The following is a 25,254-nucleotide window of genomic DNA, read 5'->3' as shown; positions in this document are numbered from 1 at the left end:
TATCATTGCCTTTACATTGGTGTATCATGATAAGCAGCAGTGTTTAGGGTGAAACACACCAGTGAGTTTTGAGGGAACATGCGTTCGTATATTATAATAATTAATTTATCAGATATAGAACAGTGCACGTGCGGATTGTTTAAATAAGCAGTTCAGCGCCGATCTAGACGAGGCGCAGCTGCTAAAATCGAGCTAATAATATTATATCATAAGATATTGTGTACGCCACTATAACGGCGGTGGCAGCAATCCGAAAACGAGAAAAAAACCACGACTGTGTGATGTTCAGCTCGTTTGCGAAGTCATCGTGAGAAAAATCGTCATTTCGTGGCGAGTATCGTCATCATTACCTGTACAAAGCAGCGGTACATACACGTAGGCACGACGACCGGATATTGTACCACGCGATTTTTATTTTTATTTTTCGTTTCGTTTTCCGTCCGTCTTTACGACCGTGTGCGGTTCGCGAACGACTCTATATACAACGAAACATTTTATTTACTATCCCCGGACAACATAATAATAATAATAATACCATTACTATCGTGCAACTATTATACATTTTCGTACATACACGGTTACTCGGGTGAGCTCACCGGTGGTACCGCACCGTGCAGACGTATTTTACATAACATATTATTATTATAATATTATATTATATAGTTATGAGCGACGTACATAAAACAGCGTGTTATAACTATCCTTCTGCGAGCTAAGTTCTGAGTCTTTCTCATCGCGAGCGGTTTACCGGCCACGTTCGTGATAAACATGTACTACTATTTTAGGTATTTACAACACGCGTACGTCATAATAATCGCACAGTCGTTAGAAAATGAGGAGAAAAGAACAAGATCCGAACCTTTGGTGTACCCATAAAAATAATATTATAATACACTCCATGTGCGTCCTCGTCGTTCTCGTGACGACGACGACGATGACGACAACGACGACGACGGAATCAAACGCGATCGGCCGAGATAAAAACGACGACGACGACGACGTTCGGCCTCAACGACTCGTGGCAATAATATTTTATATTTTTTTGTTGACGAAAAACGGTTTGTCGTTGGGTAATACGCGCGCGCTCGCCATATAAAATAATATGTAACACAGCGTACTACCTATTATATTATGTATTATATTACCACGCACGTTAATATTTCCCGACGTGAACCGGTGCAGATTTTTATCGTCACGTCCGATTTCTCGAGATTTATAACCGTTTGGCGTCGTGCTTTTGCCCCGCGCACACGTAGTACCTACTAGTCGACGACGACGACGACGACGGAGATGATGATAATAATAATAATAATAACAACGATATTTTCAACTCTCCCGTTTATGATAATATTATAATACGACAGTGACTATATATACATATAAATAATATATAACTGCAGCAGCGGTACTACTACACGTCTCTTCCGCCGCGAAGTATATTATATATAGGTATATGTGTATAATTTTTTTCCCATGTTTCTGGCCACAGATTTATTTCATTACACTAAACCGTCGCAACTGCTATTTAAACGTCGTCGTCGTCTCCGGGGTCCCTCCTCCGTGCAGTATACATCACACGAGTTATAATATCATTATATAGACGTGCGTCGGGTGCGTTCCTATACATTACATATATTATTATTATGTATATATATCACGGCCGGGTTCGTGCGCGGTAAGTAATGTTCCGGAAACATGACTTTTTAAAAAAAACGCACGTATATTTTCGTGTGTGTGCGTGTTTACGTACACATAATAATAATAATAATATGTAAGCGTTATCTCGACGCGAGTGCGTGTTGTGCATCGCAGTCGTACCTCGTGAACGGGACGAGATTTAATAATAATATTTCATTTTCCTCCCGCGCGGCCGCGGCTCATTTAAGTCGAGTAAAATAAAAAAAAAAAAACGGTCGCCTGAACAACCCGATGATTTTGTGATTACCGTCGCGGACCGCGACCAGGAGAACGAGGCGGCTGCGATCGGGACCGCCGCGCGATACGACGCGAACGACATGACTATTGCTTATACCCTATGACGTCTCGTCAGTCAGTAGACGACTACATCCGGACCGGATCCGTTTAATATTAAAATAATATACTTTAACGCGTAGTAATGCGCTAATGCTGCGTCGCATAGGTCTATAGGAATATTAACGACGACGCGATGACGCTTGTGTTCGACAAATATCATATTTAATTCGTGACGTTTAGTGTGCACCTATATTCCGGTACACCTCTACGTCGGATTGTACGCCATTTTTTTCTTCTCTATTTTTCTCGTTTCTCGTTATAAAATGCATCATTTCGGATATCGCGACTCATATCAAACCGGGTGTTCATCTTCATTATACTAACGCACACATATAATTATCGTATCACCGTCATCGTTACGATATGACCGATCGCCGTGCCGCATAAAAACTTGACGTGTATATGCGTAAGATTAAGTTTTTACAGGTTCCTCACGTAGGTGACTACATAATATTATGTAAGCTGTAATAGTAGGTAGGCACCCGTCTGCGTACAGTGCATAATAATAGTACATATTACGTGCACCGGAGCCCGTAACAGATCAATTTTGAGTTTACTCGTCGCTCGTCACATTATCAGATGGCTGGTCGAAATTAATTATTAACGGTTAAATACGATCCATTATTCTTACTTAAAGACTTGCCGTAAAAAAATATTGTAAGCAAAATTCAATGCGGCCATTAAACTGGTTTTTGTAATACGATCCGAATTACGTCGTTTCGGCTGTTTATCCAAATAGATTGGTACGTCTTACAATTTCACCAGTTTGTTTACGATTGTCAAATTTAAATGAAAAACGGCTGAAACCGACTAATAACTATAATATAGTAAACGAAATTTACAATGTGTGTTTGCATGTCTGATACAAGCATGAACAACGTAAGTGTAATGAATTAAAAAGCACAAAATCTAATAGGATTGTAACGTATTTGTATTAGGCTCAAAAAATCGAAACAGATCTATCCACAGATCCATGTTATGCTTCAAGTATTTATACACAAACGGTAAGTCGTAACTGTAATCAACAAAACATACATAACTATATTATTATACCTACTCGCTGACCCGAAGATTCATTAACAACACGTATATCGTTCAACAAGTAAAGGATTAATTATTATTTTTAATTACCGGCTTCGTGGATGTCGACCGCATTGAAATTGTATGCACCCATTCATTATTTGTTTTATCGCAGCTTTATACTTATCAGAACAATCTATATATACATATTATAGCTGTAAAAAGTACCTATGTAATTTCATTTCAGTTATAAATAACGTATTGAAATACACAGATATTATTATTGTATCTAAAAACAAAAAAAAAAAAAATGTTATAATGATTTAGGTTTTAAATAGCGCTTAATAACAACGTGGTACAAGTATAATTAAATACTACTCCGGGATAATGTTACATGAATTATGTCCTCACCAATTGTGTGTTTACACACGCGTTCTGTGTGTATAATGAAAAGCCAATAAACACTCGGTTAACTTAATCTCGAAAAGTAATTTTTATTTTTATTATATCCTTTTAAATAAAACAAAATAATATATTTCATTCCAAGTGATTATATACTGATAATGGTCGTTATAGCCCGGGGACACAGTAACGTGTACGCTCAGTTTGGACCGAATTCAAACAGGTTATACTGCACTTTTTTAATTTTTTCCATCCGGCTATACGAAAGACAAAATAAAACGTACGACGTTCTCCCTCGATGGCCGAACTGCGGGCCACATTCGGCTACGTACACGCGGGTACGTCTATGGTCAAGAGTAAGGACCACCTTCGCAATATACTTCGGGGTAAGTATAATACATAACATAATAAGACACAATTTATAACACCACGTAAGTTTACGATCGTATATACAACAATTATTGTGTTTAAGAAAAAAATAAAATAAAACTCACGACATACACTGTCACAAAAGTCCCACATTATTATCGTAGTGATTAATTCCTCTCTGTTAACGGATTCAAAATGAATTTATTATTATATTTTGTTCATTGAAACGGTTTAAACTACGTTGCATTGTCTTCCTCCGCGTTCCCAACTGCAGCCGCCACACAGCATCGTTATGGCGTTATGTTGGAAATTCGAATGAGTCATCGGAAACAATAATATTATGATAATTCGACAAACTCCTGACAGGCCTAGCTACGACACATCGTGAACACAAAGTCTGTATGCAAGAGAAGACGATATAAAATATAAAAATATTGTTAACCACCGTAAAGTTACCATTCCGAAATCCAATCCTGTCAAACTACAAACATTTTAAAGTATACTGGTTAATGATTTGATCTGAAAGAACCCTAACCATCTCGTACTTCAAACGTTTTTCTGAGTTCTTTGAACGTATCTTCAAAGTGCACATTATAATAGGTCTACGAAATCGGGAAAAAAATATGAAAACGAGCCATAATATGATATACAATATGATGATATTGAAGATCATTGATCTAAAAGTTAAAACCCATATTAATATATTATAACTATAAAAAATAAAAAAAAGACTCACCATGAAAAGTTTAAAAACTCTATACTAAGAAGTTCTAACTTACTAACGAATTTCGGGTGAAATAGAAAAAAAAACATAGTTAACTTATGGTATTTCTGTATTGTATTTTCTGAAGTTTTCTTTACTACGGTTAAAATTATAATTTAAATTTTAAACGGTATTGGTACTGGAACCTTTTTCATTTTTTTTCTTTAAACCCATCCATTGTTGTATGGTAAAATCAATGATTAAAGTAGAATTTAAAATTCAGACATAATTTAATATTTTATAACTAAAATCTTGAGTCACAACGATCGTAGAGAAAAAATACGGCATTTGAAATAAATGATTATTTATTGTTTTTACCTAAGCCTTAATAGTCGATTCGACTTAAACAGAGGATCGAGTAATGTTTACGGCACTTACTTATATGCAAATCGGATCGACGAGAATCTGTTTGTGCAGCGCGTGATAACAGTGAAAATAATAACAAAAAAAAAAATCCAAAACATTTTCGTTGCATCATTTTAATTAGGCCATCAGTATTCACGAGCTGAAACTCTCCCGGGCCACTTGGGCATTCCGTCCGTTAACTGTAGCGGCGGCGGCGGCGGCGACGACCACGTGAAGAATCCATTCTTCGGGCTTGTCAACTCTTCCTTTATACGATACGTGGTGTTATAAATTATTTCCGTTTCTTTGTAGGGAGTGAAAATCCCCAGAGTTGCGTGGAAAATACAACGTCGTTGGACTGACCGGTGGGTGGAGGGGCGGGGAGGAATAAAAAAAATATATAAAAATAAAAAGGTCGAATCATGTCGCGTATACGCGTGGGAGAGTATTGTGCTCGTAAAAACGACGTCACGGTCAAATCGTCCCAAGAATATTGTGTGAAGAGAAAGGGTCTTGTCGTGTGATCGTTAAAACACGTACAATACATGTATAATAACACACATAATATACGTGTAAAATGTGTGGAAAATCCCGCGATCGCAAAAAAAAAACATCTATATAATAATATCGTATACGGCTCTAACTCTCTTTGATGGCTTTGGTTTCTTTTGATGACCAGTGACCACTCGATGGGGATCAATAATAATATTATGATCGTATACCTATATATATAAAACGTCCTCATTCGGTTTTTTTTTTTTTGTAAAATGCTATACTTATACGTATAGATGAACGTTGCTTTGCGTGTGTTCGATTTGTCACGAAAAAAAAATCAACCGTAGTCGATTACTTCAATTCGTGTTTGCCCGAAACGTGGTCGTATTAAAACTGCAGGTAATCCGCTCGTAATTTTGGGACCTACCTATAAGTACTTGTGTAGCATTATGTTTTTCTACGACTCGATTAGAAAGTTTTGACACGAATTTCAACCATGTTGACTCAATAGTAGCGATTTATTATTATAAATTTATACCATATACCTACCTATGGATCCATTAGTACCATTATTAAACTCGGTTATGATATTTACCTACCTATAAATTATAAATAAAACGATTTCGAAGTTAAATCGGCGGATCCTCGGCTTCATCAATCGTACGCATTCGTTTGATTCGCAGGACATTACTCCTTTGTATGCCAAGTATAACTGCACTTTCTATATCCATATATAGCTATTTTATTTGTTCTGTACTTCAAACTTCTATCGTTTATAACGATTATGTTATAATAATTTATTCACGTGCATAATGTACATAAATATGCTGTCGTCCATACAACACATGATGTTTACTCGATTCGTGTTTTTATTTCCATAAAACAATTTGATATAGTATTATTATTTCTAACGTATTAAACCGACTTGAAACACACGGGGAAATTTCATAATGTACATTGTTTTAAACGTTTTTTTTTCTTCGTTATACTAGTTATAATATATTAGTGCTATAATATGGTTTTGTTAATATCATAATTGCTATTTTAAACATGCATCTAGATCGGTAAGTGGATAAATGACCGCATTTGCATATATACGAAAATTATTAAGATTGAGTTTTATAGTTATGCAAATGTTAAAAATATTGATGTAATTTCACGATTTCGATCTAGAAAAAGAATTAACGAACCCAAGTTTGCAGCTTGCGCGCAAGTATTAAAGCAGCGGAACATAATAATTAGTAAAACGTAAAATAAAATACAACAATGCAACCGGCGGAGCACGTTATTATTACTATTATTATACGAGTAGATGAGGCAGGTATTATACTTTGCGAGTTGTGACTCGCATATGATGTCCAAATACGCATTAATAATTATTGTGTTCGGTCGGATAAGATCGTCTTACGCCTATTATTATATAATATTATAATATATTATCGCGTACAACAGCCGATGGACGGACAACGGCTGACTGGCGAGTGTTTGTTTTTGGTATAGGTAGGTATATTAATATGATGTGTGGTGGCGGCGGCGACGTCAGTGGAGCGGCATACAACATATTATCAATATAATATTATTATTATTATACACTGAAATTTCACCTTAAAAAATATTTACATTTTATAATAAACCCATTTGGCGATGCCGACGTAAAGTAATTAATTAAAATGAAAAACGAGCGTTGGCCTCTTTTTACGCACACGTTATTATAACTAATGTCCCCGCGATAATTACGTGCTCGCGCTGTACGATATAAACACATAGCGTATAATAGTAAATAATATGTGTATATATCACGTATGCGTACACCGTACGACAGCCACTGCGACGTCCGATGGAAATAGCTCGGCAGTTTTCGTCGATCCAATCAGTTGCGCGTCGGGTTAAAATTATAACGCCGCCCCGGAAACTGTTCGCCAACAAAACGGATGTGTCCTTCGTCGAACGTATATTGTTTCCCCTGTGCGCATATCATTAATGTTTTTAATATTATATAAATAATATTATACAATGTTAACGGTGTACAAGAAACTAAATAATTAAAAATAAACTCGGCGAGTCAGACGCACGAACGCACGATATCGTATTTTAATACACCGCCGTATAATAATTTTTAATATTATACCGTGGTTGCCCTAATTTTTAAATAAACAACAAGTTGAACGTGAAAATTCAAGAGCGGTCGAAAAACTGTTGAACGTTAATATTAAAAAAAAATATATGTATATAGGCAATATAATAATCTCAATTATACGATAAAACGAATCAACGTTTAAATAACACCACGTAACGCGACGCGAATTTGTTTATCCGATTGACTCCGTGTTGTTACGCGAGTATAGCGTTTCGGGATAAGATGATGCAAACATCGTTAGGACCAGCTTAAAACATCGGTCGATTTTTTAAATCAACAATTATTGTTGGTGATCGTCTAAAATACCGTCCACTGCTCGTCTACAAATCGCCACATTTGTATTATAATACTAATTTTTAATTGTAATGCTCTATGATGGTTGAGTTTGAAATCTATATACTATTATCGACGTGACATTTTTTTATCATATTTTAGTAAAATATTATTTTTTAGTAGAACGACTAGAACGTGGGTCATAGATTATTATTGTACGAGTATCTATATAATAGTACATTATGTAGAAAAAAATACCAATTGATAATCGGTAGAGAATCGCATCATGCTACAAGTGCAGATAAGCACTTGCAACAAGTGTATATGTATAGTGATTCTAATACAAAAATGTATCGATACTAGTAAATAAATAATAATAATGATAAATACGCGTGTCCTGAAACGGCTGAAACCAATTCTAGGTGGCAGACGCCAAGCAATGCGACAGCCCTCAGCAAGGATATTTATCAACTCACAAACCTCAGAAGTAGGTTGAGTTGACTTGGTGATTTTTTATTATTTTTTTAACTGAACCTTGGTACCGTTCGGTCAATTAAAATATAGGTCGTTTTTATACACAATCACGAGTGCAATTAATTCAGGGCTGAAATATGTATGACTATCGATTATAAACGCATCGTTTTTTTAACATTTAATAAATTTAACAAGTGGTCCGAAAGTCGCATGCATGCATTTACGTTGCAGCGATGCGTGCAGCGAACAAAACTTTACAAAACTCAACACCCAAACTCAATTAAAATTCTATTTATAATTGTATGCGGGAAATGAGTCTGGCGTCTTATTCATTAAGAATAGAAGTCTCCGAACGGCGACACAACATTTTTATGTTAAAAGGGTCGTACGTCAAGCCCAGCGTCGGCAGCCCTTCTCTTTCATTGACCAGAATTTTAATTAGTTTGTTGTGTCAAAATTGTTTTCTGTTTAGACACAAGTGCACAAAACGCAGCGCTCTGGAAAAATCGGAAGCTGAGAAATTTTAAACCAAACGGTCTCGAAAAATTTACGATGATTATTTCATTAAAAAATACCATCGTGTAGACTTTTTTTTATTCTAATTACGGTACAGACGTCACAAAAAGAGTTGTTGAACTGCACAAATCAATTTAAAATATTAATCCTATTATATATTTGTCGTTTATTGGCCGGGATGTCGATGATGAAAAAGTTTACGGCTGAATAGATTTTTGAGTCTTTTGTGAGTCCTCCACTACACATTCACAAGCACTCGCGGCTTGGTTTATAATATAGGTACTCTTTCTGTTCAGACGCACTTTTTGCAAACGAACAGGTATGATGATTTTTTCAAATACCTTTTATAGGTCATGTTCGTTGGAATTAAAATGTAGTGTGTAGTACACATTAGGTTAAATAATATATTTTAAGGGATGGGTCGAACTTCGGTTTTTTTAATACTCGAATTCAAGTTTAAATTTAGTTTTTTTAGATTTGTGAACGGATTTATTGTGAATTAACATAAAAATTAAATTTTCCGAAAAATAAAGTGAGTTTTTATACTTTTGGCCATTCACACCGTTAGTTAATATGTAATGTTTACTGAAATATTATACATTATTTATACAATTAATCATTATCATCGCATTTGAAACGATTTTGAAATAACGTAGGAAGGTTCCTATATTATAGTTACAATATGTTTGTGTGCAGAATTCGTACAGCGTTTGGTACTTGAATACTCTACTCAGATTGGTGCGAAGATTCGAAGACGTGAAAAAATGTATTAAACGAATTAATTCTTGATTCTCAATAATAAAATTACTATTATTGCGATACGGTTTCTATTCAAAAATATAAAACCACGTCTGCGTATAATGTGTAGATCTAAATATATATAATTTTTACTGTGCACACCTATGCGTGGTATCGATCGACTATTGTAATCAATATTCCGATTGAACGAATAATCGTCGTCAGTATGTGTTATTACAAGATTCGGCATAACGTGTTTATTTCACGAGTACTACGCGTCTCGTTAAACGCATTTGATTGCGATACGGTGAAACATAATAAAATAAAAAATAAAGAAAACATTTCCGAATAAAATATTAAAACAATGTTACGATTCGCAAAACGGTAAGTAAAATATATTATTATCGTGTCGTGTGCGTTGGATGTATATTTTACAATAACGCTGTGTGACCGGCTTACAATAACGCTGAATAAGTTCAACTGCGACCGTCACTATTCGTATAATATCGTGGGAACCGCGTGCGCGCACGCGTTTATACGTATGAATTTAATAGTAATAATAATAATAATAATAATAAAAAACTGATGACATCTTAATCGGATCAAATTACCGAGTCTCTGTGGTCATATTTAGTCAAATATATTTTCGGATAATTATTATAATTTATTATAGATTGGTAAACACCGAACGTGTTTGAACATTCGGCCGAGGATTATAGTTTATAAATAACTCGAATATATTACGAAATTAAGGCTGTAATATATTCTCATATTATAAAATTCTTCCGATTATATTCTTAGCGTTTTTTTTTTTACCAAATATTTTAATTAATAAGGTTTAGCAGAAAAATAGTTTTTCGATATTATTATCATAATACGTCCGACTAGGTATATATACATTAGGTATACATAATATTAAATAAGTCTGGCCTCGCCTAGTTGTACACTGCCCTATCTAAATTCTGATTAAAATCATATTAAAAAATAATAATAATAATAAAAAACACCTAAAAAATGGTGTGAAATATAGAGTATATTATACTACGATATAAATATATTTTCCTACCCATTCGGATGGTTATTATATGTACACCCTAAAAGGCGCGCCCGTTGATTACAATTATATTACAATGCTACCTCTAAATCTCCAACCTCTAATCCTTTCGTTATAATATTCTAAACGAACGCACATCACAATATAATATGGTATACACATTTGTACAACAAAAGTTGGTATAGTACGCGCTTATATACCCCCCATGATCATAACTCGAACAACTATTTTACATTTACGGTTAATTTGATCCTTTTACGTTTGTATAATACGCATCTAAATTCTAACCCGAGGAACCGAATAACTCAAATTAATGTTGCGCGCCCACTAAACACACTTACGTTGGCCGTAAATTTCAATAATACACATTTCAACCGTTTACCGGGTGCACGGTAAGGCATCGCGGAACACGGAACATTGTGTTACGTGGGTGAAGAGGTCTGCCGTGTATAATATGTTATATAATGTACAAAAATAATATTAAAATATTATATTATTATGTAAACTATTGCTTGTGACGCTGTTTTGTATAGGTATATAATAGTATGGGTGTCTAATAAAAAATGTCAATGTATCTCGACGGCCGTGTCGCGATAATTTCAGTGCCGCAGAGAGGAAAAATAACAATTTATAGTAAACCGGAATGCGTGGGCGATGGTAAAAAGTATAATATGAGAAAAAAATGCGCAGTCTGAGACCATCACTACATATGGTCGTATATAGGTCTCCGGAGCACACGCACGCGCGATATCAGTCTTATGTGTTTTACGTGGATCACGCTCATAGAACAGAGACGATAACACTGCGATTATTGAAAAAAATAACGGGTAAAGTCTACTCGAGTAGTATCTATTTTCTCACAAGAAAATGCATATAACCTCTATTTCTTGTCTTTGATTTTACCACGCCTCACTTCCGTCTCAATATTCCTTTACGCTTTCATTAAATGGCTCTGCAGTGTGCACACTCAGCAACTCTTAGTCTATGAACTGCAATGACATTCTCAAAACTTTCTTTGACTAGGAGTGGATTGAAAAAATATTTTGATGTGGAAAAATTATAAACAAATTGTCACTCTGCGGTATTTGTCGATGAGCACAATTTTTGTTTTAAAACTGTTCGATAAAAGTCTGAATAATTGAGAATAATTATTGTAAAACAATGCTTAAAAAATAAAATCACATATGTACCGGGTTGGAGGGTCGTATCCTATAACTATAAAAATAACATGAAATCCACACGTAAGACTGAAAATTGCAGGTGAAAAATTTTCTTATGTTTTCTGTCTGGGGGATCTAAGCTGGAAAAATGGCGTAAATACCGTCTGTGTACATTATAACATACTACAATACATTTATACCATATAAAACTGTAGAGACCGTATTTTTTGTGTAATGGAATCAATGAAAAACCTTGACGGAAAGCAAAATAATGTCTCCTACACAGTGCCGAAAGAAATTGTACAAAGTGTTTTCGGTTTATTTTTTATTATTATTTATTTATCAGTTCGTCTTTATTTTCGCTTCACTACACGAGACGCGTGACTATATTTGTTTCTATGAAACGAAAATGATGTAAAAAGTAGAAATAAAAAAGACGGTTCTCGAAAGTCCTATCTTAGGACGATGGACACGTGGCTGGTTTTCGCTTTTACGAGCCAAAAACGAGCTCATACAACATTTTCCCCTGGGAAAAGATAGTAAACGCTTTCCAGATAGCTATACGCCTATATACTATATATGTATATATATTTTATAGAAGACTGTGATTTTTATTTGAAATTTCTTATTTTCGATTTCATGTTTTACGTTTTAAAGATAACATTTTTATTATTTGTTCAATGTTCATATTATTGGTTTTGAATTAATTTTAAATTATTTAAAAAAAATCTAATGTTTCCTGATAATCTATACAAAACTGCTCATCATAATATAATGTTACATAATTTACAGTAGATTTATATTTTTATATAATACCATAATATTATAGTAGATTGAGCACTATTGACTTTATTCTAACATCTAACATCTAACAATAAAATATATGATAATCAGATACTCAGATACGTATAATAAATTTTAGACACAAATCTGGCTTCGCTTACCTAACCATATGATAGTGTTGTTTTGCCGTATTCTAATTCATTATATACTTATATATGTATTTATATAACTATTAACTATCTATATATTTTTGGTTTTAGGTACTTTTAAAAACCATTGAAAATATAAAAAAAAGTTTAAGTACGATATTTCATATTTTAGGATAATAATATATACATACAACTTTTTAAACAATCGTTTTATCCCCAAAAAATAATGTATTGTCAGAAATAATATTTAAAAACCAACTGAAAACCACACTAACTTTACTAGGAATATAAAATTATTGTAATAATTGTATGAGAATATTTTAAATTTACACTATTTGCAAAAGAAAAAACTGTATAAGATGGTATCAGATGCCTTCGTAGAAGTGAAAAAAAACAGTTATCGGTATAATATTATTTGTGCTTTGTAATATAATATAGTAGTTATAGGTTATTATTCATTTTATGGTCATTGACAAACTTGTAATACTCGTAATTTTATTCTTCTAGATAATAAATTTAATATTCCACGTGTGTTTATGAATCACGTTTAAACTTCTTGAGTCATTAAGATTTAAAACAGAAATACGCATAATTCGTTAATTATTATGTTTTTAAACAATATCTTATCATTTTTTTTTCTCTTTAAATAATTTTAATGACCAATGACAATTATATTTTAATTATATTTGTCTACATTTTTGACGAATCTGTCTGCAGATAAAAATGTAATAAACCAATACACAATTACACAATATCATAAAAGTTGTAAGAAAAAAACGTAATTGTTTTAGAGTGTCAATGCCCATAAACGTCGGTTATGGAATAAAAAACAAATTTTATTATTCGTAAGACCACACGACCTTATAGGACTTTTTATCGCATTTTCAAAACAAAGTTTTTATTTAAACGTTTTATCACATTCACTATAATGCCTTGTGACAACATTAATAAACGTTCTCTGACCGACAGTTTTGAAAAAAAAAAAAAAATTAATGCCATTTCAAATGTTGAGTTAGTGCATTTCGTTTTATTCCAGAGCAGTAAAATATTTCATATACATACCTGTGACTTGCCAGTTTATAATAATAAACAATAATATAATATAATATACGTATAACGTACGTAGTAGGTTAGTAGGTACATAGCTGATATAATATAATAACAAGTATTAATTTAAATAAAAACACTATTATTAGTAGTATTATTGTACAGTACATTTATAATATTATCATGATTTGAATTTAAACTGCACCATGCCGACGAATAGTGCGATTCTAAACCATATTATCATTTCACCAACATATAGTGTGTTATAAAGATTCAGCACAATATAATTTGAATGAATTAATGATGTAATAAAATAGGATTATAATTATTCGTTTAACTGTTAGTATTTGACAGAAAAACGCATAAGGTACCTACCTCGAACAAGAGTCTTGTCAAACCGAATTCATTATTTAGGCTTTAATAATAATAATTGTCAAGACACACAAAACGGTCTATGAAATATTTTGTTTGCCAAACACTAAAAATATATTATCGCTCGCGATGGTATACATGTTAAAAGGTTTTTATGGTATGACTTTTAAAAGTTACTGTATACATTATATAAATCGTCAGAAATGTACCTGTCAAAAAATAAAAATAAAATTATGTATTTTTTACATTATATACACGTATTTTATTTCTGCCGTCCATTTTCTTAAAAAAAGCATAACATTAAATAAATAATAATAAAAAGAAAACTAGTCAAATTTTAATACGCCAAAGTATTTCTGTATACATTATCATATTTTTATAAGAGTGTATAACAGTATACTTAAGAGGATGCTACCCATGCATTTGTTGTCTCAGTCTTACACACGCCCGTCATAGCAAAATTTCGTTCACTAGTTTCAATAGTGTGCTGTTAATTTTGATATTAGAGTGAATTACCAATTATACACTTTTTAGATAATAACATTATCTGTGCTTAAGCGTTGGCTTTTGTTCTATAGTTTAATTTTCAAACAAGATATGAACATTTTTAATTTGTGATATTTCACTGCATACTTGTTCATAGTATGCTTGAAAAAATTGAAAAATCGCCAACGTTTAAGCACAGATAATGCTCTTACATAAAAGTTTGATGATAGTTCAATTTAATATAATATCAAAACTAACAGCACACTATTGAAACTAGTGAACGAAATTTTGTCATGTCGGGTGTGTGTAAGACAGAAACAACAAATGCATGGGTAGCGTTCTCTTAATAGTATAATGTGCATTATGCATACATCTATATAGTGTATATTGAACACAGAAACTCTAACCTAGCCGTTGTCAATTTGAAGTACAAGTAAGTATTATTATAATATGATTTATCTGTCAAGTTCATACTATATACCTAGATTATGTTATAATAATATAGTATATATACATGAAAATAACTTATTGGAACAGAAATAGTTCATGTATTGATGAATTCATCATTACTTTAGGTTCGTATAATTGTAGTTTTTATAGATACATACAAACATATAATAATAATATATTATATAGAACTATGACGTACCTAATCGAGTTAGTCGAAAACCACCGAGTGCTATCAATTATTTAATATTATATTGTAGACGTGATTCGAAGTTTTATTGGTTCGACGTTTGCGCTAGTACACTAAAAAAAAAAAAGTAATTAATTGATAAACAAAGGCCGTACGGAAATTACGTCAATTAAAAATAATTTGTCAATTTAATTGATCATTAAATCAATTGTAAAAGGAATGGTAGAAAAAAATAAAATAATAATTGCTTTGAACCCGCAATTGCTCGAAGCTCACGAAAATGGTTACGGATAGCCAAGTTTAATAATTGAATAAAATACGAAACTCGATTTGTGGAATACACATCCACATTTAGTACTCCAACAAAATCTAAGTGTGTATATACTGTAGTTTATTATAAAAATGATATTATTATTATTTTTTTTTTTCATAAACGTTTGTGCTCAAAAAACAATATATTTGTTGCTGCGACGTGAGTTGTGAGTTGACTTGATTTTGATATTAATCGTAATATGTATGTATGTGAGCGTAAACCTGTACACGTATTTATACGAAGCACTCCAGCACATATAGGTATATATAAGGTATATGCCACACGCGAGTGTATTGTCAACCACGTGTAGCCCAAAGGCTGTGTGCAGTATAAATGCAATTTAAAAAAACAAAACGCGGACATATAGTCGACGTATCCGAGATTAAAGTTTTCTGTTTATCCCGAGTAGTCTTTTTAAATTTATTTTCCTCGACTTTTGCGTTCGATATATTTATTTTCTTAGTTATTCTCTTTGACCTATCGCTAAGTTGCGTCTCGCACGTACATATTGTAAAATGTGTACACATACTATCGCCTTACACGCCTTGTTTCGTTCCTGTGAAGTATCCTCTAACGACCCGCACACATCGTCCCCAAAAAATCTTTTATCAGTCACAGGGATATTATGTGACATATTTTCACAAGTGTTCAGCGCTTCAATATCATTACGTTAAAAACATAATACATTACAAATTATTAAATATATATACTTACGTACAGCATTTATTAAATCGTGCAATACCCTTACAGTAGTCTATACATAAGACGTATATACATTACATAATATGGTGACAAAATTAGATAAGACCAGAGAGTATCGTGATTGAATACGATGCCTGAATTCATGATAATAAGTAGACATTTACAACGTAATGAAAATTACACTGTTATAATTTATAATGCATAATTCACAAACCGTACGTTTACTATTATGTAAGTATTACTATAAGTGCAACTACATAGGAGTAAAAAATTAATAATTGATTATCTGCATACGTTTTTGAAAAACGATTAATAAACAATTTATATATTTTCACATAATACCAGTTTGCTATAGTGCAAAATACATTAATACCTATGATATAATAAACCGATCAGTGTATCTCACACGAACATATCAAATGTCTGTGTGACATATTATGTTAAACAATATTATAATATATTGTTTAATCCTTTTATAGTTATATATTATCATCAAAATCGAGGACGAACCTACTTTCTGGGCACTTTGTGTTTCAAATGAATCGATACGGTTTTTCCACTGAAATAGACATTATTATTATTGCCGATTTGTTTAATATACGGACTAAACGAAAATACAATGTAGGTGAATCTAGCCTGGCGTTTCGATGGATTTATTCTTCGCACGCGTTACTTCCTATTGATTAATTCATTTTATATCGAATTATTATGCTACGTACGTGACACGAATCGCGCATTTGCAGTGATGATACTCGTGCATCTTCTGCGGTAGCATAATATAATAATAATAATAATAATAATAATAATAATAATATGTAACAAACATGCAGAGCTAGGTGTAATTTTTATATAAACAACTACACCGAATAGGTTATTTGTTTTGCCGGTTTTGAGAGAAACACATGGGGTTTCAAAAAAATCAATATATTCGTACTAAAATACTAATACTTTTCAATAGCTTACAAAACAAAATTTTAAAAAATAATAAGAAACTGTATAACCATAACAGTAGGTCATAGAAACTATAGACGATGGTTCTTACAACGCAGCTTCCTACCATACTCGTATGCAGTTTTATCTCTGTTTAAAGATTGCAGAAGATAATCTTTAAAACGTTTAAACATTGATGGCTCGATTTTTTATTCGAAGACCCTAAATTCGAAGGTTTAGGTGATGAGTTCGGTTAGTCACATGACATTACATTGTGTAAAACACAAAAACAATTTTAACTCGAGTGCGCGTGCCATAGTTGTGACGGATCTTCTGCAAATTGGCGACCGGGAAATGACGAAGAGAATTCCAAAACAGTATATTAAAAATGTTTTCCCGGCGACAGATGCTCTCGTTGTTTTAATAAAGTTCACGGCTTGGCACCGGACGTCCGACTGAAACTAAACCCGAAATTTCGTCACGAAGCTGTATATTATAATAATGTATTTAAATTTGCGTGGTCGCCCGCCGAGAGTGAGCCGGGTTGCAATTCTACGCCTTCGGGCTTTTGATCGTACTTGATAAACAATACGTATAAACATATGTCGTCTATAAACTTGGTTCTTCCCTTTTCCGGATTTCCTCAATCAGACACTTTTTTTTTTATTATTAAAATACAGGATTAAAGATTTTACTCTAAAATTACTGTACCTAATCATGCAACGTATTACATCGACATCTTATACTACGGTATGATAAAATACACATTATATATATAAATATAGGTACGCACTACGAAAGGACGCCGAGCGTTTGTCACGTCTTTGTCTTAATCACACTAGTGTGGTAAAAGAAAAAAACCCATTGAAACCGATCGATCATAATATAATGATTGGCAAGTGATTTTAAAGCTGAAACACCTACATATATATTATTTATATAGGTATATATTATATTTGTAGAGTATAAATGATGGATGATAAAACGCGTATATTCGAGGCCATAATATATCCTCTTAGCGATTTTTTTTTTATTATTAAAACATTTAAATGTTCATGAATCATGCGGTGTTGTAAAGCCAAATTTCTGTTTAAGACTGTGTCTGTATCATATAATTCTCGAGTGATTGTAATATATTAACATTTTCAAAAAACCGCGAGACACATTATAGGAATACGGTAATATATCGTCTATTCGTACATGCAGCATGGGTGCTATGCGTTATAATATAGTTAAAATAACCACTTCCTGACAATTTATCAATATTTATACTTTTATGATCGATCTGCGTATAATTTTCGCTTTATTTAACATAATGTGCTGTCTACGTGAGATATACAAAACGACATATGTTCTTGTGGTGACTTTACTATAATAACATAATATAACCGACGTGTAGACCGCACTTAAAAGGTATGATATTATAATGTCTACAGATTATATGTTAGGTGTATACATTGCTTATGCCAAATCAAAAAAAAAAACCCTCTGAGAATGAGCAAAACAATACTTATTTTCGAATAACATTTATTACTTTTATACCATATATGATAAATGTCAACAATCGCGACCGCCTCCGACGACAACGATGCCAAGTACTGCAGCACACGCTTTGCACGCGCGCACAAACGCTATTATTATATTATATATTTTACTCGATATAACACACAGGTACAACTGCATATTGTGCATATGATATAATAATAAAAAACCACACATAAAACGAAGTGTGTTCACCGTCATTGTTTCCGCGGATCCAAAACCACACGGATCCGATCGCGTCTAGTTTTTATCATTTTTTTTTTCCCCATTATTATTTATTATCATTTTGTTTTTTTATGTTAATCCACGAGATACACGATAGAAGCGGGTACCTGCATGACACGAATGGTACATAACACACACACACTGGCATCAGAGCGGTATTGTTGTTGTTTTGTGTACTTATAATATATACACGGCTCTAAACGCTTTTGTGGTGTGTCTTATATACGTCGTCGTCGACGACGGTGGAGAAAAATGCGCTCGCGTAAATCATACACGTACGCGCCTATATATAATAATATTGTGTGTGCTCCATATATATATATATATTTTTTTTTTTTACAATAATATAATATTATATCGTCGGGGGGGCAAAACGTGCGGACCCGCACACACACCCGGTTGTGCGTCTGGCAGCCGCCACCGGTGTATATGTATACCTATGTGTACGTATGTGTGTATAGCGGACGGCCTCGTCCCCCGGCGGACGGGTTGTGCGAGGAGTGTAAAGAGAAGTGGGGTGTAAGATAAAAGAAAAAAATAGACGACATACCGTTTTTTGAAAAATATAATATTTTTTTACGTCACGCGTATAATGGGTAGCTCGTCTCTGCTTTTCGTGAAAGGGTTGGTCGTGCGCGACCGCCGCGTTTGTGTGCGTGTGCCACAGTGTGTGCACAGATGATTATCCGCCGTCACCGCGCGTCGACCTCGCGGGCGCGACACCGCACACAACACATGTACACCTAGAAAACGGTTATAACCCTTTTCGCCAAAGCATATATCCGTCCCGAACGACGACAATGCCGATATCGTATACATGATCGGACAAAGTGCAGTTTTAAACGCGCACTGCAGGGGCGACCGCGCTACGGATGCAGCGAACGGTCTCGTAAGTGGAAGTCTCAGCGATACGCATCGCACGCACACGGTCGGTTATAGGTGAAAAAAAAATGTATGTTATGGACTTACGGTATACCGCGTAGTCAGCGGAACGTATGTGTGGGCAAAGAGGTGTTTTGTTTATTATTTGTGTATTATTATTATTAAATCGTTTCGGTAGAAAAACGTGTTTGACTTTTCGAAGTGGATAAATTTTATATAAACCGAAAAATACTATATATATATACATTAATATTGTATTCGTATAGCACCCGGCAGTAACCGCACTCGGTCGGGGCAGATTATATTATACGCTATACGTTGGTGGTACCTATATACTCGTATATACGCGCGAAATATATTTTTAAAAACCGCGCCACGTACGCGTATAATGTGACATTATCGTGCACTGTACGTAGTAGGTGATTTAAAAGCGAAATTCGTTTTTTTTTTTTATAGTCCACTTCGCGTTGCGTCAGGTGCGACGCACTGTATATAATAATAATAATAACAATAATAACACCGTATACTGTACCTATGCAGTGCTCCGATAATCAAAATAAAAAAAAAACATTATCGACTGAAAGGTTAGTAAGTCTTACGCGTTATTTCGTACACGCGCACAGCATCTCATTCCCTATCCGGAACTCCACTAAAACCGATGTAGTAAGTCGCGTCTGCAACATGCGAATTTGTACACTGTTGGTCGTTTCGTTTGTGTATAATATGCTGCGGCGAAAACGTCAGAATATCGCTGTATACGCGCGTCCCCCGTCGCGTTGAATAATAAAACAATAATAACGTATAATATATTATTATTATGATAGAGTCTCGAGTACAGTCTCTTCTATATACACCGCTGCCGATGCTGGTCGTGCACTGCGCCCGAGATAATGCGACCCGAGGCGTGAAATGTGGACGTTTAAGAAGATGCGCTTATATTATATATATATAGTTTAATATACCTACACATGATTTTCTCTGCGGCGTTAAATACGGTGAACGTTTATAATATTATTATTCTACGCGCGTACCGAAATGTTAAAATGTAATGTGTGGGGCCGGGCGCGTGCAATAAAAAATTCGAAATACGTGAATATTTATGTTGTCATGCTAAAATATAAACTATTTGACAAACCATGTTTTTAACCGTATATTGCAGTTTGAAATTTAATTTATATAAAAAAAGAAAAGTACGTTTTGCTTAATAGCAGATAGCAAATGAACGAAAGAGAACCACTAACTATGTAATAGATCGTATCGTGTATTTGTGTGAGTTAAAAAGCGAAAGCGAATTAAAGCAGAAATGATTCAAATAATAACTTTTATTATTACAGAGACGAGCGAACAGCGGACTGGAGCATCGACCGAATGCAGACTAAATGCTCACAGTATACACTACACATTATTTATGTTTTTTATAATGCGCACCCATATAATATCGTTGTCGTAGTTGGACGAAAACGACATGGTTGACACACAACCAAAATAACCAAGAAAACCCGAAACATATTATAATAATAATAATAAAATGATTATAATATCTGCTGTACAACAGATATTATGACAATATCAAAAATAGGTTACTTTTTTTTTATCCTATTTAATTTACGAGTACGACATTTTTTTCTAATGATTTATGACGGATCGGGTATATTTCTTTTATTTTTAATAAGGATTAAGAAATCTGTATTCGATACAACAACTATGTATTTACATGAAAATCCGCGTCCCACTTACAAAAAATGAAGACCATCGTATTGTATACCACACTATAATATAGGAGCGTTGGCAACATTTTGGATGGTATAATATATCAATAAATCATATTAATTTTTCATTATAATAGTATTTCGATGTTTATGATAAGTGATAACCTATAATAACGAAACGGTCAGACTATAAAGTTCATCGCTGTAGTACGACCACGATAGCCGTAAGCCACGTGCCCACGGACTTCCAGGATGCCCCCAACCGAGAATGCTTGGCCTGTAATCCACTTGATCTATTAACTCGATGGTTTATTAAATAATTTTACGATTGCAATTTCCGGAAAACGATTTTGAACGACCCGCGATAGTATGAATAATCAGGTCAATAAATGTATATAAGATAATCTTGCGTATATAGCAATCAACATCATAAAAATTAAACATAAAAACGATAATTATGAGGAAGAAAATAAAAGATTTCAACGGATATGTTTAATGTTTTACACCGAAGTACACGATTTATTTGCTTACATAATATTATAACAAAACAAAATATATAATATCATTACAACAAAAATTGAAATAATATGTGAATATGACGTACCTATATAAATTGTTATAAAACTACATAAATGTCTCTATAATGGTTAATACCTATTATAATATATCATTTGACACTGTATTATGCAGTTATTAATTTTTAATCTGATACGTTTAATCCCTACTCGGCATTTTATTTTTTTTGACCTTTTTCATTACCACATCTTTATATAAGGTTATTTTAATTAGTATAGTTACAATAGGTACACGTATTATAATGGATCGTGAATACACGTGTGTTAATGGGAATTCAAAGGTCTTCATCATTATAATATATTTCTAAGTAGAGCAGAGCCTACATCCACCTCTTTGATACATATATTTTTTTTTTATATTTATAATTCGTACTTATTTCATTAGCTATTTGAAAAAGACCTTTGTACGCATTTCGTTAAATATTTCCCTTTGGCTAATTAGTTTATAAATATTTTATTGAGTTAACTTTTCTCTTGACTTGTCGGTCGACTTTTCGACGTTTATTTTTATACGTCACATTAATATATAACTCTGTAAAGAGATTCAAATTTCAAACTCTGAGCCAGATTTTGTTCAAGCCAATATGTATAAATAAAAATATATAGATAGGTACTTCAATGTTTTTATTATAAAAACTGTCGTTTCTATGCTAAACAAAAAAAAGTTTCTTCAGTCATACTTATTTATTTTATAAGCAAATTGGTTCGTGGGTTGTGGACTTTTTCTATTGCCTCAAATAGGATAATTAATTATGTATTGTTTTTAAATAAATTGTTTTATGTGTCACATTTAAAATTCATTTAAAATAAAATACCTAATTTAAAATCTATTAACTTTATTAATTATGCTAATGATCTGATATTGTACAAATTAGCAACAGTCGTTCTTCTGTAATAATTGTTATCGTTATATTTTATAAAAAAAAAACACTAGTGAATTTGTTTACAGAATTAACAGACTTACAGTGTGTTATCTGCCTACGCATATTATCCAAATATTAAAATACCTATCGAATGCGTCGTACCGTATATTGTAGACATCATATTCGTCTTCAAAAGTGTGTGTATAAAAATCATTCTACAAATGAAACGTACAGTAATATATGTACATTTATAATGGATTATTATTATTCGACATCGGTCTACGCGGAATAATTTCAAGCGTTCATACCGAACACAAAACGAAACGTCAAAATAAACTTTATATCTTATTATGCGACACGCAATAACGCACGCGGAGCAGTGCAGCAAAATGCAATTTATTACTCGCGTAATGCCAGGACGATGTTGGTATATTTAGGCACACAACGTATATTATATTATATGTGCATTGTATTATATTATACAGACAACAATAATGATATGCGTGCGTATACCCGGTGACACGAAATTATGAATCATTCGGCGTTATTTTAAAAGTCAAATTAGGTCCGGCCAGACGACGATTAAATTATTATTATTATGTGGGGAAACGAAATCACCACACACTCGTAAGCGACAGGATTAAGAATAACCACTGTTGCAAAGGATTATGTCCGGCGACGGATATTTATACGTATATTATATACACATCATTATTGCACGCGCGTTATTATAATAATATGGTCACATCCGCCTACTGGTGAGTACTGTGACCGAATCAAATTGTAAAATTGATAGCTACCGGTGTTCACTTTATGCAATTTATTATGCTATAATACATGTAACGAGTAAAACAAACTGCATACAGGCATTACCTATATTATGTTTGTACATACACGTGTATAATACGTCATAATATATACGTAGTTTCGTTGTATATCACATTATAGTGTAATCCGCGTTATCCGATGATCGATCGGATTGTATAATGTAATAATTATTGTCTATAGTTTAGGCTATGTGTATGGGGCAAGCGAATCGAATCCTATGCTGGACTTATCGTAACTCACTTGATTTATCCGTTAGTTACTTATCGGTAATAATTAATACAAGTGTTATAACAAGCCTATTTAACTACTTGTATGATACTGTTCATCATATCGGCGTTAATGCCACGGTTATCCTTACAGTAAAGCATATAATGTAAACACTTTGTAAGGAATTATTCATACACCGCGTCGTTGTGTGTTACAACGAGGGAGACGAGTCACACGGAGGGGAACAAATAGTACTTTTAAACTCATTTTCATAAGCGATATAATTTTAGGAACGTCTGTCATAAATCTTTTAATTCATACCCATACGCGTACTAAAGTCGATTTTTCATAAACGTGCGTGCAATATTCTTTGATATAATATAGGTAGTATGCATACTACCTACACCTGCACGGCATCGGCAAAGGGGATAACGATTTCCGTTAAAACGAAGCGATATAATACTATGTGTGTTTTTTATTTCTCGAGAACGAAATGTAACACATAGAAGGTGCAGCTTTAATAAATTGTAAGTTATCTTAAAACGGACGTGATGATTAATTATTTACTTTAAAAGTAGTCGAAATGGATACGAATCAACAGTCATGTGTTTAAACATGTTTTCGCGAGATTATTGTGAACGTCAACAACAAGGCCTAAGACACAAAAATTAAAAATATGTAATAACTAATAACATCGTATAGTTTGGCCGTCGACAAAGTCGTAAAAGATTTAAGTTGCAGTTTCTAGATGAAATCATTATTCGCAAATTTTCACCACATAATCCAAAATAAAAAATGGACTTTGTGTCGTCTACCTATGTATTATGTTGTACGTATTTGTGATTTTCAAACATTATAGCGGTTTCCGGAGAAAATATTTTTCCCAGGGCTCCAGTAAACTCCAGACACCTCGAGAAAGGGTGGTTGCTCGCCGCAAGTACCTATACAATAATATATAAATGTATATTATTATAACAATAATATGACGCGCGCGCGTGGTACACAATACGACGCGTGTCGGACATAACATAATAAAATACACACAAGCGTGGTTATTGTACACGAGTTTTGTATAATATCATTATATGCTCGTGGTCGTATTAAAACGTATTACACGCACATATAGGCGTATCGCAGAACGGCGTTCACATAATATTATTATATATATACCGTATAGATCTGGTCGTCCCGTTGGGTGGCGCGACTTTCGTATATAAATATATA

Source organism: Aphis gossypii, chromosome 1 (genome assembly GCF_020184175.1).
Source record: "Aphis gossypii isolate Hap1 chromosome 1, ASM2018417v2, whole genome shotgun sequence".
Classification (NCBI taxonomy): domain Eukaryota; kingdom Metazoa; phylum Arthropoda; class Insecta; order Hemiptera; family Aphididae; genus Aphis; species Aphis gossypii.
This window is presented reverse-complemented; position numbering follows the sequence as displayed.